This window comes from Bacillus rossius, chromosome 1 (genome assembly GCF_032445375.1).
Source record: "Bacillus rossius redtenbacheri isolate Brsri chromosome 1, Brsri_v3, whole genome shotgun sequence".
Lineage (NCBI taxonomy): Eukaryota > Metazoa > Arthropoda > Insecta > Phasmatodea > Bacillidae > Bacillus > Bacillus rossius.
In genome coordinates, this window is record NC_086330.1 from 250,455,957 (window position 1) to 250,466,399 (window position 10,443).

The window sequence follows — 10,443 nt, forward strand, 5'->3', positions numbered from 1 at the left end:
TGCTAGAGAGCAGCTCTGCGGCGCCGTAAGCCCCTATGCTTTCTAGTCGCGTCCAGTTAAAGTCGATTCTTTGTAGCTTCCTGTTACTGCCGGTAGAGAGCGCGCATGTCGTGTTGTTATCACGCCCGCCTCGGATCCTTTGGAAATTTTCGGCCTAGAAACGAACCTTCCCCCTCCTTTTCCCTAGGGCCTTAGCGCCCGTTTTTATTAGGAGCATGGTCCGCCGTCAAGGGACTTTGACACTTGTTACTAACCGCGCTGAAGGTCGGGCAGAACTTCTCGCCGTCTCTGGTCGCGGCTACGACGGAATCGCCTTCAATTGAGGATGTATTCAGCTGTCTTGGGGGATGTGATCCCAGTTGAACAGTAGCCAGTCAGTAGAAGTGATTTAAAAAAAGTCATGTTTTAGTTAAATTTTATTATTATTATTTTTTCGCTAAATGTTGATTTCCGTCGCATATTCCGCGCATTTCTCGGTCCGCGCCTTTCTGATGTCGGCGCGAGACATCTCCTGAGCCCTGGAGCTACACCCTCTTTTGGTGAGTTACTCCAGTATTCTTTTTCTCCCCAAATTCCGGTTTGTTGGCCTTTTCGCGCCGACTGTGTTTGACTGTCTGGAAGCAGGTCTAATTCGTTTGGAATTTTACTTGTGTTTCAGACAGGGTCCAAGTGTTGGGGGACGAATTTTCTCCCAGCATGTTATTCGGGACCTTGAGCTCTGAGTCCCCTTAAGAGAATTTTTCCCGGCCCAACATCATACTCTGAAGACCCGGGTGATATTAGAAATATATCTCTCCCTTGCAATAAACTAAATTAATTAAAATGCAAACCAGCGAACAGTGACTTAATAACTTAATCCACGAGAATATGTAAAATAATCAGGAACGATAATCAATGTAATCAGTGAAAGAATCTAATATGGTGGAATATTTCAATTTTTTGTTCTGTGATGATGCGTAATTAATATAATATAATTTGTCTTTAATAATATTGGGCCGGCCCACCGTTAAATAAGTTTGAAATCTTGTCTATATCTTTCTTTGTGAAACTTAATTAATCTAAAACTATTGACACACACATTGAACTTAATTATTCTGAATAAACCAGGAAACCTATAGACCAACCTACCTATATTGTGATTTATTTGTTTCATATTCACCTATTTCCTATTTAAACGATCCACTAGCTCCCAAGTTTACTGTGTGCAAGGAGTATAAATTTGTCTTGTTCTCCACCTCGTGCCCCCTCTGGTAAATAACTTTAATTTTCTTAATATTTTTGAACCCAGCAGTTTCCAAGGTTTTTTAAAGTAAGTTAAAATAATCTAATATTGAGGCACGAGGGGTGTTTCAATGATACATATAACAATACTTCACTGCATTTACAGATGACACACAACCTCTCTTACTTTTATAGTACATGACATGTTACATAAAACAAAAATATAAATACTTTATTAACTGACATGTTACATAACCTCACCATCTCTTACTGCAACATAAGATACTACTAATATAACTTATTACATAACTTAAATTACTTGAAAAGTTACAAGTAATCCGATAACTTAACAACACTGCATATAAGAAATGGTAGCTTGTTACGAGGACAACACAAATTTGATTTTCTTTCCCTTGAGACCTATCGAATCCTTACTTCTCTTGCGAACACCAAGTAAACATCCTGCATGCTACATAATAACATAGCTTTATAAACAGTATGAATACACCCACCATACTGTGAAACGAAGTGGGTTGAAGATCGGAATACATAGGCTACAGGGTTACATTTGCAGACAGATGGAGAAAATTGGTTATATTTGCTGCCGAATTGACTACATATGTAGTCATATGTGGGTAACATTTATATTTGATTAACTATTATTATGTACTTTGTATAAGGTTTACTTCATTAGAAATATATAATCAAGTACTTTAAATCAGCATGTTGCAAAATAAGTTGGTGAGAAGCGGAACTACTAAACAATGTATTATTTAAAATTCAGAATTAACTCTCGCTGATAGTTTATTTTAATGTTCTATTTAAGTTTAGTATTTGCGTTTGAACTTTCAGGTTGCTTCTGAAGTTTATCGTAGAAACTAATATGGATTCTGGATCGGTGCTATTAACGTCATGAAAAGGTCACTGGTGTGGTTATTGTGACAGGGGTTTTACTTTGGGAAAGAATGATCATGTCAAAAACCAACTACCCTATATAAAACGTTAAGTTTTGATCGGTGTGACAGGTATTTTGCTCTAAGAGAGAGCTTAAAAAGACATTGAAGACTTGTAAAGTTATGCTCACTGATGAATGTTATTCCTTGGGATGAATTTTCGTAGCTCTTCTGATCTCGACAAAGAACTTGAAATTAAGGATGTTTAAGGTTTAAGGAAGACCGAAGACGGTGTAAGTATCATTATTTGAAAATTGAGAATATTTTTCAGCCCATTTCTCCAGATCCTTTGAACTTTGAGAATGGATGAACACTTATAAAGAATGCTTCAAGACAAAGAAGAAGCTTCGATGCCTAAGATTACGAAATATGACAGTAATCTGGATGAGTATGTTGATCATGATGATGGTTGTGTCGATGGTATCTGAGAAGATGATGAGGATAATGACTATGTAGCTGGTGTCAAAAACAAATAATCTTGTGATTTTCAGAATAATGGCAGCATAAAAGATATTATATGTGTCTTGGGATGGTCTAAATGATTTTGTTGGAGGGGGTGATACATTTAATTGTTTCTTTTTGTGTAGGAGCCTATACTGATATGGATGAGATCACTTCCATGCTTGAACTCATGCATAATTGTTCGACTTGTAATTTTTACATTGGTGGTATTTGAGTGATTTTTATGTTAGATTGAATTCAAAGGGTGGTGGGGGTAGCTGCAATATGCTAATGTGCGGATTATTTGATGGTGTTGTGGGTTGGTTTGATAATTTATCACTATGAATTATGGATTTAATGTGGGTTTGTAGGTATGAAGTTATTTACACAAAATGTTTCGTGAGCAACTAATGTTTTCGCTCAAGTCCCATGCTTAGTTTCACACCATGTATGTGTGTGTTCTGAATCCAAAAAAAGTATTAGATTTCAATTCTTCTAACTATTTCATTTCGTAACTATAACATTTACCATGTCAAGTATTGTCATGTAGAAGTTTAACTGTGTGTGTAGATAATGTCTGTGTGCTTAGGGACTCTTGGGTCCACGATGCCGTGAATTGCTTGAGACTGTTGTGGATAGCTCAGGCTCTCAGACATTATTGAGAGATGAGTCATGATTATGAAAGCACCACGCGACCCCATCTCTAATTGGCAAAGCCAATGGTGGTTGTACTGGGTCCAAGCTATAGAGGTTAATCATACATGTTGCATGGTTGATACATGTTTTTACCCCATACCCCTTCACACATCACAGACCTACCGAAACTCAGGATATGTTAAGAAAACCTGCACATGAGCTACGTTTTGTGCTAAAATTGTAACAATTTTTAGGTTTTGTTGGTTTCAAGAAAGGGGCTTCTTTATTATATTGAGGGGTAGTATGATTAGTTGTAGTTTGTGGGTTAAATTTTTGGATTTCGTGTAAATGAGTGGATTTGAAGCTGTGTATTAATTTTTTTCCCTTTTGTAGATAGCTATCTATATGATTTTTAAAATAATTTCGTTAGCTATCAGAACTTTTAACATTTTTTCTGCTAGCTTCTGTGTATTTAAACTTTTGTGTGAAATAGAGCTGTGCAGGTTTTTGAATATTTTTTCAGTTTAATGCTTCTCTGTACTTCTGTGGACTTTGAATACTTTTGAGCTAAATGCTTCTGTGTACTTAATCTTTTGTGTGAAAATGTAACTGTGTAGGGCTTTGAATATTTTCAGCTTAATGCTTCTCTGTACTTAAACATTTGTGTGGAGAGGGAGTTGTGTGGACTTTGAATATTTTTCAGCTAAATGCTTCTCTGTACTTTAAAATGTGTAAAAGTTACCAGTTACCAGGACTTTGAATATTTTGTGACTACTTCTGTGTAACTTGTCAGTTACAGTACTTTAACATTTTAGTTATTTTTTAGATTATTTTCGGGCAAGGTAGTGCTAACTTAAGGATTGGTTTGTTGAAGCTGTGGTTTGTAGGTTTGAAGTTATGTATGCAAACATTTTCATGTAATGGCTAGCTACATTGTTTTCTTAAGACTTCTGTTATAGTTCTCTGTACGTCGGTCTTCCTTCGCGTGTTCCGAGCATTGAGCACAGACTACCGATTGTTGTGATGACATCAACCATGCAGAAATGACGTTTCTGCCCTGCTACCTATACGGCAGCTAATAACTGCTACCATTATGAACGTCAGTGTGCTGACAACCAGCAGCATGACCTCAAGCAGTGTCATCTGTGTGGAAAGATGGTTGCTCGCAGTGATAAATTGCGGTAATATCTTACAACATGTACTGGTGCTGCCCTCATGACTTCAGTCACCTGGTGTAGCTTCTGCTTCAAAACCTTCGAAAACTCCAGCCATGTCACACATAATGAGAAGACGGCTTTCGGTCTCAACCCTAGCCATAAAATGTATTCGTGTGGGAACTATGCTAAAGTGTTCGCCAGGGCTGGTAAGTTGAAAGCACATACCAAAGTGTGCAAGGGTCCTGATCCACTATCAACTAAGAAGCAGAGAATGGCCGCGCTTAAGCGTGTAGTCATACCTAAGCCAAGCACCAGCCGAACATAGCTGGTGACAGAGGTGGGTTTTGGCCAACATCCACGACTTCATCATTGCAGAAGTGGGAATCTGGGGTAATTTGAAGACTTGTGTGGTAGAAAATAATACCAGTTCTGTCAAGGACATGTGTATATACTTGGACTCTATCAAGGTTAAACTAATAAGCCAACTTCTAGAGGAAATTGAAGAGGATGGTCCACTCTAGTATTACATCGTGCTTGAGTGCAATTGTGAAAAGCCAATGGGTACGTGTGAAGACAAGAGGGCCTTCAAAACCACGAATGTTCCACTCTTTGCAGTTCGGAAGTGGAGGATGTCATTACTGAATACATCTTTAAGACATGTAAAGAGGAAGAATACTAATTATGAAAGGGGTCCGGATGGTCTTTGTCTGGTGTTAAGCGACTACAACTACACATTAACAAGCTTGATCCACTTCGAGCAAGCTCCTACATCGAAATACCTACCTGCATCAAAGAAAAATATGCGGTGGTCAATCTGTAAATAATTAGATGAGCACATATATTTTAAGTGTGCAATTCTGGTCAAGTTAGATGCGGGTGAGCATCTGAGCAAGTTAATCAGTGCTACAATGACTTGGAGGGAAGTTTCAACTTCACTAACAACGAGTTTCCCAATCCACTTCGCCAAATCTCTCTGTTCGAGAAAAAGAATCATCGTGCCTGCATAAACATCAATAGCATCGACGAAAACCAGATGATTGTAACATCACGTGTCGTTCTAGAAGAAAAAAGAACATCACTTCAAACTTATGTTCTTGGTCTTGAAATATGCGGTAACGATGGTATATATTTTTTATTTTGATAATAAATTATTTTAAAGAATGTGGTGTAACGAAAAATTGTAAAAGGGATGAGTGGGGTGTTCGATGACGATGTCATTGTAACAGAGGAGCGGGATGCTAGATGGTGTATTCTTAATGTAGAGGAGTGGGGTGTTCGATGCGCAGGTTTTTAAATTAAAATTTTATTAAATAATATATTTTTTAAATTTTATTTTAAAATGTTGATTATTTAATATTTTTTTAATTTTAATTTTTTTCCATTAAAATCGTATAATAAATAATGATTTACAAGATGGAAGAAAAACAAAATGGCGGATAAAACAAAATGACCATCGGGGGCCAAAGGTCAAGGTCAAATCAAATATGGCCGCAGGAAGTGACATAATCCAAGATGGCCGCTGTAAGTGACGTAATCCAAGATGACCGCCTCAAATCCCCGAATCCCCCTTCGCCCTCTGGTGCCCCAGGATGAACTATATATACCTACTCACGATGTATGCTACCCTTTCTGCATGGCTGAAACCTAGCACGATTAGGCATATAGGCTTCGACCTGGGATGCAACTAGAGTCTTTCCTAACACAGACCCCTCCCAAACAATACAAATGTTTTAGTTAGGTTAGAAAAACAAATTCATGTAAGAGATCCCTGTTCCAGGGAAATCTGCGGAAACAAAACCCTAACAGTAATATTGGGATTTTATTACTGCTATTTGCTGCTTCCTCTCCCTCTTCTCTCTTCCCTTCGTGCTAGTGACCCATTCGGGAACCGTGGACATCTGCCTTCGTGCCAGCGACTCTTTGGAGATCGCGGGCATCCATACATTCTTGATAGTGACTCTTCGGAGACCACGGTCATCCTCCTTTCTGCTAGCGACTCTTGGGAGACCGCGAGCATTCTCCTCACCTTCACCTGCCTGTTTGCTAACCCCTGACATTCTCGTCAAAGATCCCAGGCTATCTTCTGAACTGACACCAGGGACAAGCAATATGTAAGTGTCATGATGTCTGTATTTAGAGGCTTGTATTGTTTTCGATGTCAAGGCGACGTAGTGAACTCGTGAGTCTATTGTAAATCTCCAAGTCTGCTCGCGGCAGTCATATTGAATCAATGATATTACTGTCACCTGATATACAAGCCTAGACTCGGACAGCCACACTCGGCCAATATCATGTGAGTGATCCAGTGAGTGAGAGAGTGCAAACATTATTAAACACTGTGGTTTTACTTACTAAATATAATTTTATTTTATATAATTTATTTGATTAAATTTTAATTGATTATAGTGCTTTGTTTGACAATAAAACAGATAAGATATTACATAATTAATTAAATTAAGATATTTATGTATTCAAAGTAAAATAATATAATTTTCGCGAGAGTTGGTGCATGGGGTACATTCCAGAAAAGCTATAGATGCATTATCCTGTAGCCAGCAAAAGACAGTTGGAAGGTTAGATAAACTGGTCGGTTCCTTCGTGATACCTTTGCCCCAGTTCTTGTAGCGGGATCCTGGGTTTCACGAAAAACAGCTAGATGGGATCTGCGGAGGGGTGGTACGTAGTTGCTTGTATGTAATTAAAGTTGGCGCTGGCTTAGGCAAGTCTCGGTTTTTTAAATCGTCAGCGCTCGTCTTAGTCGTAGTCAGGCATTTCTTGAATTAAGGTATTGGCATGACCGGAGAGTTTGCGCAACAACAGGGGGGGGGGGGGGGGGCAAGGGTATTTTTCCCTCCCTCTGAAACCTTGAAGTAGGGGCAAACGGGGGCAAAGAAAGTGCTGTGTAATCAATTTTTAGATAATAAAACTGCTTAAATAGCACCATTTTTCACCTTGAAATACAAATTTTCCCGGAGGAGGACCCCCGGACACCCGCTTCAATAAGGGTGATCGATGATTCTTTATAAAAAGGTATATTGCCCCCCCTTTGGAAATTTAGTTGTTGCGCCCCTGCAAATAAAGTATATATTTTGTCATCCGTTAAAGTCAGAGAGATACTCATTTTTAAGGAGACGGTGCACTTCTGCAGTAGTGGTGAACCAATCGCAGTCAGCGGGTGGCTCAGAGGAATTTATTTTGAATTACCTGCTCTTTTATGGGCATGTCACTACAATAGCCCAAGTTCTCGCAGCCATAGAGTAACTGTGGTCACACAATTCGGATATATAATTGGAGTTTCTTTCTCTTAGGGAATTGTAGTGTCATAATCATTTAACATTAGGTATAAGAAAGAACCTGCATAGAAGAAAGAGGGTTGTGCGACTCTTAAGGCGAGGCCACACAAAAAGCTAGGCTATGTTCGCGATGTTTGCTATGTTCGCTATGTATACTATGTTCATTGTGCCAGGTGGCCAGGCAGATAAGTCTAGTTCTCAATGTTGGAGGGGCACATGCAGTGGAATTCGAGTGATGATTTCGATTATTATGATATTCTCCTGGCTCCCACGTATGAAAACGTAAATAGAAACGGGTTCATAAAGTTAATTTAAAAAATAAAAGAATAAGTAGAATTTCATCATTGGATGAAGCAGTTGTGCGTGAAGACATAGACAAATTTATGAATTATTTCAGAATAAATACAATTCAGTTTAATAGCATGCCATTTAAATTAAATCTCAGGCATTTTCCTGCATATACTGCTTTCTATATTCTTCCATCGATTTATTCCATGATCATGGATATTTCTGAACTTCTTCGATGAACTTTTTCATCGACATGATAATTTAAAGCAAATTACTGAGAGAAACAAAAATTCATAAAAAGCAAATCAAATTCCGCGCGAAGTCAGCGACGTTTAAAAAAATAGCCGAGAACCAAATAGCGGGCGAAGTACCCAGGATCACAATCATAGTGAGCATAGCGAATACATTTTGGTGTGGCCAGTGACACCTGATATGCAGCTGGATAACATAGCGAGTATAGCATCGGCAATTGGAGTTTCTTCCCATGTGCACCTGTTGAAGCTCCTGTGGCTTTGGTGGTATGTTCTTTACATGTCATTGTTTTTTTTTCAGAGTAAGACCTAAATATTTTACCGAGCCCACAAATGGTATGTTTTGATTTAAAATTTTGAGATCTCATTCAAGATCATTGAACTTTTAGCTTTTAATTAAAGTGGAGGATTTAGCTGCATTTATTTTAATGTGTCATCGAATGTACCACTGTTCGAGTAAGATAAGCTGCCTCTGAACAGCGTTAAGATATGCCTCAGTGTCATCTGCATATAGTTGTACGTAGGTATTAGCACGCGGAATGTCTGCTGTGTAAATATTGTGAAAAGAAAAAGGTGGAAAGGGGCAGCCCTGTGGCTGAGAAGTCTCTAATGTTTGACTTTGCCCCATCCACCGTGACGAAAAATCTTAGCTGCGGTGAAAAGTTGGCCACCAAATAAATATAAGTCAGGAAATTAAAATATTAGTTATTTTTAATCAAGCCAGGAATCCCAACTTTAACAAATGCTATTTTTTTTGCATCTAGATATAGTGAATTGTTTTTGTTTTGTGTCAAAAACTACCAATGACGGTTTCAACTAATTTAATTAAGAGGTGGGAGGTGGAATGTCCTCTCCAGAAGCCGAAGTGGTAGTTCAGGATAATGTTGTTGGCATCCGAGTTCTCTCGGAGTCACCTTAAGAGAAGAGATTCAAACACTTTACTCATGCTGTTGAGTAGGCTGATAGGTCGTCTGTTTTGGGGTAGGTCCAAATTTTTTCCCGGTTTATAAATGGTAATTAATTAATTTACTTTCCACATATTGGGATAGGTTTTGTGAAGAAATATGGCATTGAGGATTTTTAATTATTATTCTATGGTCTGCAGAGGTAATTTTTATTTAGTACATGCGTCGAAATTAATTCCATCGGGGCCGCCTTCTTTATTGTTTGGCCGAGATTTAATTGTGACCAGCAGTTCTCTGAGAGTCATCGAATCCGACGCTGCCCTGGTGCCTCGTTGTAGTTGGTTGTTTATCACTGAGACTGTGGTGGAACCAGTCACACGGGGGTCGTTGATGTCCTCACCCGGGGCTTTTTTTTTTTTTTTTTTTAAATGTTGACCACAGCATTTGCCTTTTCGTCGACTGAATATTTTATGCCAGCATCTGTAATAATTGCTGGGGTAGAATTGAAATTGAAGTTATTTTTTTCTCGTAATGTGCGCGTGAGGTGTTACATTTGCCGGGAACTTACAAAAATATATTCCCAAGTTTTTCAATTTTTTTATTTTTTTTTATGTTTGCGTAACTTGACCTTAAGTTGGTCCTCATCTGCGGGTTGCGTACATGCTGGAAGTTGTTCTTGGCGTTTTAACAATACCAAAAAAAAAAAAAAATCATCTTCGGGATAAAATTATGCAAGTAAAGCCTAGTTTTTTTTGTGTTTTTTTTTTACAAATCGTGAAATAGTGTGGTTTTTTATTCCGTATGTCTTCTAATGTGTCGCTGGGAAAATGGACTTACGTATTTAGTTCCTCCGGGAAGTAATGGAGGCGACCTGAGAGGAAACTTGCCCAGGTTCTCGCGAAAACCATCCCAGTCGGGGACAGAAGGGTTCGGTTGAAAATTGCAACACAGTACTGTGCATTAAACGTAAATTGAATTAGAATTCGGAAATGAGAAATTACTTGAGCGCCTGGCATATTAGTTATGGCTTTGTCTAAGATATCTGGGGAGCCTCCTTTCGCAGGATAGCATGTTGGTGAGTTAGGCGCGAAAATTGTATAGTTATTGTAAGAGACAAGGCCATTTAACTTTCTGCCGGACACGTTCATATTTGCAAGCACAGTCTGTGTTCTTGCTGTTGAAATCACTTGTGACGAAGCAATGTTGTGCGGGGTTAATTAATTAATTTCATTTTATTGAAATAAGAGGTTTTTTCGGGGGATTTATACACAGCCGATATGAAGTCATGTGCATTTAGA